This window comes from Podarcis melisellensis, assembly GCF_964234715.1.
Source record: "Podarcis melisellensis genome assembly, chromosome: 10".
NCBI classification, from domain to species: domain Eukaryota; kingdom Metazoa; phylum Chordata; class Lepidosauria; order Squamata; family Lacertidae; genus Podarcis; species Podarcis melisellensis.
Genome location: NC_138542.1, coordinates 11,529,189 through 11,541,647, shown reverse-complemented (window position 1 = coordinate 11,541,647; position 12,459 = coordinate 11,529,189).

Genomic DNA, 12,459 nt, shown 5'->3' with positions numbered 1-12,459 from the left:
CCCAGCCATCGGAGACAGCAGTTTGGAATGCTTCTTGGGCCATTATGCTGACTCAAACGTACAAATGAATGTAGATATTGCCTAAAGTGGATATTTAAAGCAACTGGAATATTAAAGCAACTCCAAATTATACTGTGCATTGCCAAGATGTAGAAAAGAATCGTTTCAGAAGCCTTTGGTGCAATTAGTTTCATAAATTAGGTATGTAAAATATGCATTGTTGCATTTCTGCACTGTCTGCCTGTTTCTTCGTGAGAGGATTTCTCAATGGAGATAATGGCTTTTGCAAGACATTGATACGGGTAGCAGAAATGTTTACCTTTGAACATAGAGCCTAGTAGGGTGCTGGGGCTTTTAAATAAACTCCCCCCCCCAATAGATTTTATTAAGTTTCAACATTTCTAACATATACAGTCAAAACACAATTTTGTCTTTTATTTTTGTCGACTTCTCACCCTTTCCCCCATGGAGTTGTTTTTAATCCCCTTCTGCGGCATCCTGTCTATCAAATTATATCCACAATATTATAATCAATTACTTCTGTTGCTCATAGCAATAATAATAATAATAATAATAATAATAATATAATTTATTTGTACCCCACCCATCTGGCTGGGTTTCCCCAGCCACTCTGGGCGGCTTCCACAGAGACCAAAAATACACTAAAATGTCACACATTAAAAACTTCCCTGAATAGGGCTACCTTAAGATGTCTTCTGAATGTCAGGTAGTTGTTTATCTCTTTTACATCTGAAGGGAGGGCGTTCCACAGGGCGGGCGCCACTACCAAGAAGGCCCTCTGTCTGGTTCACGTGTTCATCATATTATAATATTTCTTGAAATAGTCCAAAAAAGACACCCATCATTTGATTCTCTTAGTTTTGCTGTTCATTTTGCTCGCTCTGCATAGTTCATTACTGCACTTATTAAAAACTTACAGTGGTACCTCAGGTTACGTATGCTTCAGGTTACATACGCTTCGGGTTACAGACTCCGCTAACCCAGAAATAGTGCTTCAGGTTAAGAACTTTGCTTCAGGATGAGAACAGAAATTGTCCTCCTGCAGCGCGGCAGCAGCAGGAGGTCCCATTAGCTAAGGTGGTGCTTTAGGTTAAGAACAGTTTCAGGTTAAGTACGGACAAATTAAGTACTTAACCTGAAGTACCACTGTATTTAAAGAAGAATCAATAAGTAGTTTTTAAAAAATAAACTCTTATTTGATTTTCCAGAATATAAACATACGACAAAACCAATTTCGCATCCAAATACCGAGATTAGTCTGAATCTCCTGACTTCCTCCCATCCCTTCCACGGGCCCTGTTGATCCTATTTTCAACTGCATATCAATACTTCTCCAATTTTTTTTTAAATCTTTCTAAGTTATCCATACATTCTGTTACATTACAAATGTGTTTAAAATCCTGCCAATGTTTTAACCTGCAAGAATCGATAAGTTTTTAACAGCATCGTTGGATGCAGCAAAAGCCTTTCATTACTGTGATGTCATTGCAAAAAATAGGCATTGTTGTAGCAGGGCCACCAGCTGAGATGTTTATTGCAGGCGAGAGGGCGAACTGCTCTTTCCTGAGCAGTTTCCCACAAACAGTGCTTCTGAAGGCAAGCCAGTGCAGCAAGTTTTGACTTGTAGTTTCACTGGTTTGCAAACTATTTCATACTGAAACTATGCGAGTTACTCAACTCCTGGAGCCAGATTGCGATCTGAGTTTTGCTGGTGCGAACCCGTGGTTCTGTCCATCGATAGAAAAGGGCTGAACTTATGTGAATCACAACTCAACTGTACCCAACCTCTTTGTGAGGGCGACGGAGAACAGGGGCGATTAGATCGATCAAATCAGAAAAGGAGGAGAGAAAAAAGACAACAAAGCGATGTTCATAATTATAACACATCAAACACCTTGAATTCTGGCTTTAAAGACCCAGCTTCTAGTAAAGCAATTACATAATTACAGAAGCCTATATTATAAATATATATCTAGGGTAGGTGTTAGCAGTGGGAAGATCTGTGAGCATTTTTACAGTTGGGTGGAGTGCAGGAGTGTGGTCAAAGCTGCAGGGTTGAGAGGAGGAAAGAATGTGTTGTGATTGTCAAAATGCCTGCTTCCTCTGCTCTGTCCTTCAGTGACATCAGAAGAGATTTATGAATGGAGAAAGAGAGGCACGAAGTTTGCAAGCCTGCGATGAACTGGATTTACTGTATCATTTGCAACAAGGGTTTGCACTTGTTGGAGCCAAATGCACACTCCTGCCAGGAATGTGAGATGCTTTTGCGTGTCGAGGTCCCCAAGCCACCCCAAATTAACTCACACTCCACACAGAAATTTTTGTTTAAGGGTTTTGGCAGAATTTTGGCCACAACTTTATTTAAATACACAAATGTGAGTGGTTATAATTATCTGTCCATGCCCCAGGGACAGAACTGACTTCCGGATTCCAGAGGAAGCCAGTATGGGAAAACAATATTGGGGATCAATGAAGCTGGGCAACAGACCCTCACCTCTCCCCACATGCTCCCAAGGGCTTACGCGGCCCAAACCCGATGCCAGGGATTTGGACGAAGGCATGACAAGCCCCTGGATTCCCTTGCAGCACACCAGCATTGGAGGGGTAGGCACTTACCCCTCCACCAACCAATTTTTTAACCAATGCCTAACCGCAAACCTTACAAGTTGTGATGATTTGCTACGCAGTAGGCAAAAACCGAATGGCACCAGCCAATCAGCCAAGTGGTTAAAATTCCTACCAGGCCCCTGCCCCCAAAGCAGGTGACCCCATGACAGGCATAACAAGGTCAAGCAAAATAACCCTCATTTCAGGGAGGGTGGGCTGGCGATCCGGTGCACGCAGCAAAAGAGAAAGTCCAAAGCTGCGTGACCTGTATTTAAAACCTTTGTGCCCCACCCCCAAATTGGCAACATGAAAATCTCCCCAGAAACTCAACCGCCCAATGACTGCCTGTGGTCACCCAAACAGATCTGCCCAGCAACAGTGGGGTGGCCTGCTAGACCTGCTATTAGGGAGAACACGCTTTGCTATCTTTCAAATATCCATTGCAGTGGGGCGATGTTCTTGACAACCAAGTTCTGTCCAACGTCAGTGAGATCAGAACTCACACCGGACTTTGTGAACCACCCTGTAGGATGTGCAAACTACGAATTGCATAATCGTTGTCTCAGCTAAAAGTCTGCCACAAGCGGCCTACTCTCCAGAACCCATCTATGTCGGAGAATCACATAAGATGTCAATTAAAAGCCCGCCTACAAGTCAGTTGAGGTGCTGGTTATTTGTGATAGTATGGTTTGGTAAAACAGCTAACATCATGTGATAGCTGCAGTTGCCCTGTGACTAATCTTTGTATGTACATGCCCAAGGAATTACAGATAAGACAGGATATGGAATAAAGGACCTTGGTCCAGTATACCTGAAGGAGCATCTCCACCCCCATCGTTCAGCCCGGACACTGAGGTCCAGCTCCGATGGCCTTCTGGTGGTTCCCTCACTGCAAGAAGCAAAGTTACAGGGAACCAGACTGAGGGCCTTCTCGGTAGTGGCACCTGCCCTGTGGAACACCCTCCCTTCAGATGTCAAGGAAATAAACAACTATCTGACTTTTAGAAGACATCTGAAGGCAGTCCTGTTTAGGGAAGTTTCCAATGTTTGATGTTTTGTCATGTTTATAATATTCTGTTGGGAAACCCAACCAGATGGACAGGGTATAAATAATAAAATTACTACTACTACTACTACTACTACTACTACTACTACTTGATGTTGGAATAATCTTGTCCCAACCGTGATGTACAGACCTGAAGACTGCATTCTCATTGCCTACTGGGGACGGCATCAACATTTTCCCCACAATGATTTTTATTCTTAAGTTGAGTGGAGGTATACATTATATCAAGGCAGGGATCCTTCACCAATGGAAAGTTGTTTTGGACAACATCCTTAAGATAACCCCATCACTTGCACTCTTAATAGGGTAGTAAATCCTGTACCCACTAAACCCATCACTATGTTGTTTATCAGAATGTAAAAGGTAAAGGACCCCTGGATGATTAAGTCCAGTCAAAGACGATTGTGGGATGTGGCGCTCATCTCGATTTCAGGCCGAGGGAGCCGGCATTTGTACACAGAATTTTCTGGGTCATGTGGCCAGCATGACTAAACCGCTTCTGGTGCAACGGAACACCATGACAGAAACCAGAGCACACAGAAAAACTGTTTACCTTCCTACCGCAGCGGTACCTAATTATCTACTTGCACTGGTGTGCTTTTGAACTGCTATGTTGGCAGGAGCTGGGACAGAGCAATGGGAGCTCACTCCATCGTGGGGATTCGAACCGCCAACCTTCTGATTGGCAAGCCCGAGAGGCTCAGTGGTTTAGATCACAGCGCCACCTGCATCCCATCAGACTGTACATTACCTCATTAAGCCCCATATTACCAGTTGTTTCCTCCACTCAAGCTTAGCCAATTGTGTTACCAAATCCAAAAAGTTGAGTGCTGGTGAAAATAGACACCTTCCACAGTCAAGTGAGCATGAACTCACACTTTAAGGTTTGAGTGTGATTCAGTTGGGTTCTTTAATTTAACCCGGACCTCTGGGGTAGCACAGAGAACTAAAAGACTGCCAGATATCGCAACGGTACTTTATTGTGAAATGCTTTATCATATAGTGCAAACATTGTCAAACCTCAGTTGTGTCATTCCAAAATCATTACAGAATTCTGTTTTGATAAAATGTACCGGCGTTCTTTTTTCATTGTATAGGATCTGCATGTATTAAAGAAAAGCTCTGGCACATTTCCTTGTGTTCAGACAGCTAGGATGCTTGTCCTCTGAAAAACCAATTGACATGGAAAATAATACTTACATGACATATCAAACATTTATAAGGCACTACTCAGACATTAATTTATTATCACCATGTAGTGCATTGTTGATATCATTATCCTCATTTTCCAGGCAAGGAAATGAAAGAAGAAAGACCTGAGTGACTTGCCACTAGCTATCTGGTGAGTCAGTGGCAAGGCAGAGAGCTAAGGATCAAAGACTTGAGTCTGTTTTGCTTAGCTAAGAAGTGCCTGAGGATTTTTAAAATCTCTACCAAGCCATGAACATGGCTCAGTAGCAAGTTAATGTGGTGGAAGGGTTTTCTTGGACTACAGTAGATTATAGGTACAGTATCAATATAATAAAGCTATGGTTTTTCCAGTAGTGATGTATGGAAGTGAGAGCTGGACCATAAAGAAGGCTGATCGCCGAAGAATTGATGCTTTTGAATTATGGTGCTGGAGGAGACTCTTGAGAGTCCCATGGACTGCAAGAAGATCAAACGTATCCCTTCTTAAGGAAATCAGCCCTGAGTGCTCACTGGAAGGACAGATCCTGAAGCTGAGGCTCCAATACTTTGGCCACCTCATGAGAAGAGAAGACTCCCTGGAAAAGATCTGATGTTGGGAAATATGGAGGGCACAAGGAGAAGGGGATGACAGAGGACGAGATGGTTGGACAGTGTTCTCGAAGCTACGAACATGAGTTTGACCAAACTGTGGGAGGCAGTGGAAGACAGGAGTGCCTGGTGTGGTCTGGTCCATGGGGTCACGAAGAGTTGGACACCACTAAACAACTAAACAACAACAACATCAATATAATGGGTATAAACTATAATGGTACCTTGGTTCTTCACAGCTCAGTTGTCGAACAAATCGGCTCCCGACTGCCGCAAACCTGGAAGTAAGTGTTCTGGTTTGCGAACATTTTTTGGAAGCAAAACGTCCGACGCGGCTTCTGCTTGAGGACAGAAAGATCCTGCAGCCAATTGGAAGCCACATTTTGGTTCTCGAATGGTTTTGGGAGTCAAATGGACTCCCAGAACAGATTAAGTTTGAGATCCAAAGTATCACTGTATTTGTACATCTGGGATGCAGAGCAAAGCAGAGGTGTGAGGCTCCATATCCAAACTTCAAACATGTCTCTCTACAACTGAGTTTTTATTTATCCTCTGGTCATTCTCACATACCCAAAGTAACACAATCAGAATGGCGTTTATTTACTTTGCTACCTAGGGCCAACTTATCTCTTATGCCAACCTAGTGAATATCAAACACTGCCCCCGCAAAACCTGTATTCATATCTCTGACAACCGTTTCCTCCTAACTTTGCATAATGATTAACCAGGTCTCAGAATATGTAAGACAGCTCCTATATGGCTTCTCCCCTGCTTATTTCTTATATGTTTGGCTGACAGCATAGTTGTTGGAAGGCATGGTGAATATTTTGTTGATTCTCATTTTTAAATTTTGGAATATTTTGTAGTGAAAAATAAATCTTCATATTTTTTTTCTGGCAGTCCCCCCCCCCCTCTCTCTCTCTCTCTCTCTCACACACACACATACACACACACACACACACACACACTATTATTCTGCCATTAAAACTTAATGGCGAACCATTTACAGATATTCCACAACCTGCACTACGTAAACCAGAAACGGTGACGGTTGTATATGACCAGATGAGATCCACCATACATATTAAGCTGAGCAAAAATAAAGATCAACGAAATATTCTCAGAGTCCTGTAGTGATTTCATGCTCTTTATTGCAGCTTGTAAAACAGTGATTCAATTGCCCCCCAAACCTCAGGCTTTTATATACATTATTTACACAATGAGTCCCGTCTGATTGGCTGATTCTGCTTCCCTCCTGGAGCCTGATTGGTCTTTTCCTGCAAGCAAATCAGTTGTTGCATTCTAGGAACCTACTTGCCTTTTGTTCTAGGATCCAAGCTTAGTACATAACAATCAACAAAAGTGGAAACTCTACAAATGTCAATGATATACAATGCCGCACGAAAGATAAAGTACGCTGGAGTGCAAACATTGCAGAAGTAGCCGGCAAATTTTGCTTTGAACAGTTTGGGCTTAGATAGTGCAACTGCTGCAGCCGTTCTGTCTGCCTTACCTTCTAGGAGAGTCAATTGTTCTCAGGTGTCAGCAGGTTTGCTCAGGTGTCCATACATAGGTTAAAAAGGTAGGTAAAGGACCCCTGGATGGTTAAGTCCAGTCAAAGGTTGGGGTTGTGTCGCTCATCTCGCTTTCAGGCTGAGGGAGCCAGCGTTTGTCCACAGATAGCTTTCCGGGTCATGGGGCCAGCAGGACTAAACCACTTCTGGCACAACGGAACACTGTGACGGAAACCAGAACACACGGAAACACCATTTACCTTCCCGCCACAGCGGTACCTATTTATCTACTTGCACTGGTGTGCTTTCGAACTACTAGGTTGGCAGGAGCTGGGTCAGAGCAATGGGAGCTCACTCTGTTGCGGGGATTCGAACTGCCAACCTTCTGATTGGCAAGCCCAAGAGGCTCCTTCCAGACCCTCCAAGTGTCCCTATTTTACAAGGACAGTCCCAAATTTACTGATTTGCCCCCCCCTTTTCTGATTTGATCCCAGAATGTCCCGCTTTTCCTTAGGACATCCCTATTTTCACTTGAGAAACAATAATTTTATTATTATTATTCATCAGAGAAATAATAAGAATTTTATTATTTATACCCCACCCATCTGATTGGGTTGCCCCAAACACTCTGGGAGATACATTAAACATTAAAAAAATCTCTATAGAGGGCTACCTTCAGATGTCTTCTAAACATTGTATAGTTACTTATCTCCTTGGCTTGAGGGTCATATAACTCCATACCCGCCAACACTTCTCTGATGAAAATAGGGACCTCCATGGATGAGTATAAATGCAGTAGATCAGGCAATGCAAGCTAATTGTGAATAATTATGTCTGTTCATTTGCAAACCATAAAGCAAGTTTCTAATTCATTAACTATCTACTGTTTCACTGACTAATCAATTGATTATGAAAAGTTCGTGCAGAACATTAGCCTTCTTCCTGTTTATATAGTTCACTGTTATATAACTTTCATATATATTTGAATACAGCAGCGCTTATCAAGATTAAGGACCTGATTTGGGCCTGTAATTACAAGGACATTTCAAGGAATTTGTCCTTCACCTGTTGTTCGGGGGCGGGGGGAATGCTGTCAAATGTATGGACTTTGATAAACTTCAAAACAGCCCCTGGTACTGCAACTGATAAGCTCTGTCCATTTTACTCCCACAATCCTAAGCACGTTCAGTTCCAAACTGGCAACCACGGTTTGTGTTCTTTTCAAAAATATATTTATGAACATTTAAAAACTGTTCAAACGTCTAAACACAATTCAAACCTTTCAAACCAACCTAAAAAACAGATGTAACCAAATCACGTGCCTGGATAGGATATTACTTGGTTGGCTGTCTTTCAGTCATAATAATAGTAAATTTCAACAGAACCTTAGCATTGTAACCTACAAATATTTTCATATGATAATGAAAACAGATCACATGCTACAGATCACAAACCCAAAGATCAGAACTCATTTCCTGGGTTTGCAGGTAAGGTTATAAACTTTCTAAAATTTCTGTACAGTACAGTATAACTTTATCACTATTTTTTAAAAAAATTCTTCTTCTTTAATTGCAAGAAACCTGTGAAGCATCAGTGAAAGCAAAGTGTTCCAAAATCCCCCCCTTTTGATTATTTTTTAAAAATTGAGACAAATTACAGACCGTCTCTAATCAAAATGTTGTTGAAAATGAAAGTGAGAACAATGTCACCAAGCCACATGGCAGCATTTTGTTCTAAGCTAAATGTAGCTCTGCCACCAGAGATTGTCCTGTTCTCTGAACAGCATCAAAATGATGCTCTTGGATACTGCAGTCTGCCAAATATTATCTGGGCTTTTTTATTTAGAAGGACCACGTGGCATTTCTGCTTCCTCTTTCCAGAGCATGATTATTCTTGCGATCGCCAGTGTCTCCTTCGTCTGCCCGATGAGGAGCTCAGAGACCAGAAAGCCTCACAACACCATAACCAGACCCTCCAATTGTCCCTATTTTCCAGGGACAGTCCCGGATTTACACAAGAAACACGAGTGGTGCTGTGGTCTAAACCATTGAGCCTCTTGGGCTTGCCTATCGGGAGGTCGGCAGTTCGAATCCCTGCGATGGGGTGAGCTCCCGTTGCTTGGTCCCTGCTCCTGCCAACCTAGCAGTTCGAAAGCACACCAGTGCAAGTAGAAAAATAGGTACTGCTGCAGCGTGAAGGTAAATGGCATTTTCCATCATGGCGTCCTGTTGCACCAGAAGCGGTTTAGTCCTGGACAGCTGTCTGCAGACAAACACCGGCTCCCTTGGCCTGAAAGCGAAACCCCATAGTCGCCTTTGACTGGACTTAACCATCCAGGGGTCCTTTACCTTTACCCTTTTTTGGGTATAGCCAGTGCCGGATTTACATATAAGCTAAACAAGTTATAGCTTAGGGCACCAATCTCTTGGGGGCCCCAAAAAAATTTAAAGGGGAAAAAACCTGGATGCACCTTTCCAAAATATAAGATAAAAAAAAATTACTTCGATAAAATACATATTTTATTATGTGCAAATGGCTTTAGATACCTATTAGGTCCATAAATTACCATATAGCATATATTCAACACAATATGACAATTTGTTGTTGACAAAGGACAGCTGGACATATAAAGGGCCCCATTACCTTCAGTAGCTTAGGGCCTCATCAAACCTAAATCCAGCCCTGGGTATAGCTCATGAAATATCTCGTTGAGAAACAGCTCCTTACAGTAAGGTGCAGAGATCGCCAGGCAGTTTAGCAAAGGTTCACAAAACAGAACAAGAGATAGGAGGGAGATTTATAAATTGTCAGATCAGACTTGAGAATTCAAAGCTGCTTTCAGAAGAATTCTTTTTTTATTCACTCTTGGGTGTCACTAGCAGAAGATTGAAAGGCAAATGGTCTGCTGTGTTGCAATTCCCTCTCTGCCGGAAAGTCTTCGCATTAAGTGTGTGTGTGTGTGTGTGTGTGTGCGCGCGCGCGCACGCGTGCATTGAGAGCCCAGCCCCCAGATTTTTTCTCTTTCCATTTCCCCACCCAATAATTTGAGCCCTGGTGTTCGACCAGCAGGGAGAAACTTATTTAAAGTGCTTGCAAGGAGCAGCAGTTACTTTGTTTTTCAGTTTTCCTGCAGCGAAACATTGCAGCAGACCTGCCGATCTTCTGTAGTCCATTACCGACACAATGGATGAGCAGTGGTTTGGTCATGAATCATACAGGGAGCTAATAGCAATATCCTCTGTATTTTATGTAGCTCACACCTACATTCACCAAGACTGGTGAGGTCCATTCACAAGCGCAGGAATAATTTTCTACTTCAAATGTTTAGGGAGGGGATACTTAGTTTGGTATTCTTCACAGACTGGATTGGACGGTGTCATAGCTGTTTGTTTGTTAGTTTTTAAAATAAACATAAGCTACTTTTCTGCCGGGAGGGACGCCGGTGGCGCTGTGGGTTAAACCACAGAGCCTAGGACTTGCTGATTAGAAGGTCGGCAGTTCGAATCCCTGCGATGGGGTGAGCTCCCGTTGCTCAGTCCCTGCTCCTGCCAACCTAGCAGTTCGAAAGCACGTCAAAGTTCAAGTAGATAAATAGGTACCGCTCCGGCAAGAAGGTAAACAGCGTTTCCATGCACTGCTCTGGTTCGTCAGAAGCGGCTTAGTCATGCTGGCCACATGACCCAGAAGCTGTACGCCGGCTCCCTCGGCCAATAAAGCAAGATGAGCGCCGCAACCCCAGAGTTGTCCATGAGTGGACCTAATGGTCAGGGGTCCCTTTACCTTTACCTTACTTTTCAGCCATCACACAACTTTGGGTAATTATCCTTGCCGACTTTCTTAAGAAAACACTTCAACTGGCTTTTTAAGCAACATGCTGAGCCTTGAATTGTTGTTGTTTTTTTAAATGGTGTCGAAGGAAACTTTGCTTAAACACAAGGAGAAAAAGACTGTGTTAACGGATCTTCCACCATCTCCATCTCTGCCCAAAGAATGTGGTGCTTGCATGATTTGAGAATATTGTATGATGAACACTGCAGAAGTGATTAGTTCAATTTCTCCATTCCGATAAATCCCAGGAGAACAAAGAAAAACCTTGCTACTGCCCATTAAATAACAGGAAACATACGGCTCAGGAAATGTTAACATGTTTGGATAAGCCACCCTTCCCCCCTTTTAAGGACTAATAATGCAAAATGATTGGGGCCAAGGCATTCCCATTTTGTCTGCTGGTGTGTTTATTTTGCCTAAAAACATAATGGACCAAAAATCTTGCTATCATTAAGCCCTCAACTGTGCTGACAAAGTGCATTATAGCAAGCAGAAGACGTAACACGTACATTTCCCTCCATTCAAATGGCGCCTGAAACATGAGGCAAACGTCACTGATGCTGCCTGGTGCAAGGAATGCGCATAGCATTTCAAGTCGCTTTATATTAGGCATTTGAGTAATGAAATTGTGAAAGATGTTGCTTTTTTACATTCATAATTATAGAGGAGAACAGATGGTGAAGAGGTAGTTCAAAGTAATAGAGATCAATTAAGTTAAACGATCGTGTTGCCAGCCATCCTTGAAATGGAGGTGAGCTGATTTCTGTGGTTCTTAGGTAGAAAATAATAAGGCAAAAGTATGTGGCCTGCTGTATAGTTCTTTCAAAACATCCTTTAAGTGCCAATACAATTTGCAAGCAGAGTTGGTGTTTGAAAAGATAACAAGATATTCAGCCATCAGGCACGCTTTCATTTCAGTACAGTGGTACCTCTAGTTATGAACTTAACTCGTTCTGGAGGTCCGTTCTTAACCTGAAACTGTTCTTAACTAGAGGCACGTTTTCACTAATGGGGCCTCTTGCTGCTGCCACGTCGCCGTCACACGATTTCCGTTCTCATCCTGGGGCGAAGTTCTTAACTCGAGGTACCTCCTCCAGGTTAGCGGAGTTTGTAACCTGAAGCGTTTGTAACCTGAGACGTTTGTAACTCGAGGTACCACTGTATTGTTAAAAGGGATGGTCTAGAATTTGGGCCAGTGGGCATATGTGGAATTTTTCAAAATGGCTGCTGTGGAGACCTTGCATACTTCAAAATGGATACCGGGGAGGACATAGGTAACAGGAAAGCGTGTTCTCCTTCATGGAGAGCACGTGTTGCGGTGGGGGCCGCCAGGACACTCCAAAGTTGGGGGCGGGCTAACTGATCGTTGGCCAATGATACGATTGGGGCTTCCCTTGTTGTTGGGAAGAAGTTAATGTTGCCATTTATTGATTGACAGCCAGAAATACTAAAACTCCTTGCACGAGGCTAGGGCTTCCTCTTTTCGCCCGTGCATTGGATTGCCCGTCCCCCCCTCCCTAGAATAGGGTTGTTCGCTTTGACCTTGGTATGCCTGTCATGGGGTCGTCTGCTTTGGAGCGGGGGCCTGGTAGGAATTTTGTCCATCTGGCTGATTGGCTGGGGCCATTTGGTTTTTGCCTACTG